The sequence below is a fragment of the Pteropus alecto genome, unplaced genomic scaffold (assembly GCF_000325575.1).
Source record: "Pteropus alecto unplaced genomic scaffold, ASM32557v1 scaffold403, whole genome shotgun sequence".
Classification (NCBI taxonomy): Eukaryota; Metazoa; Chordata; class Mammalia; order Chiroptera; family Pteropodidae; genus Pteropus; species Pteropus alecto.
Genome location: NW_006434097.1, coordinates 450,443 through 450,973, shown reverse-complemented (window position 1 = coordinate 450,973; position 531 = coordinate 450,443).

Here is a 531-nt window from a genome sequence, read left to right as displayed (position 1 = left end):
TTTGCCATTTCTCAAAAGTTTTGATACATTGTACTATTATTGTCACTTTTTTCTGCGTCTCTCTTGACCTCTCTTTTTATTTCTTCTTTGACCCAGTCATTCTTTAGTAACGTGTTGTTTAATTTCCATGTATTTGTGATTCTTCTCACTTTCTTTTTACAGCTAATTTCCAGCTTCAAAGCATTATGATCAGAGAATATGGTTGATATGATTTCAATCCTCCTCTATTTTGAGGCTATCTCTGTGCCACAGTATGTGGTCGATCCTTGAGAACATTTCTGTGCAGTAGAGAAGTATGTATAAGCAGCTGTTTCAGGATGAAAGGTTCTGTAAATGTCGATTATGTCCAGTTGGTCTAATGTGTCATTTAAGGTTGGTATTTCTTCATTGACTTTCTGTTTGGATGATCTGTTCATATCTGACAATGGAGTATTTAGGTCCCCTACTACGATAGTGTTTTGGTCTGTTTCTCCCTTTAGTTCTGTTAGTAATTGCTTTACATATTTCGGGGCTCCCTGATTGGGAGCATAG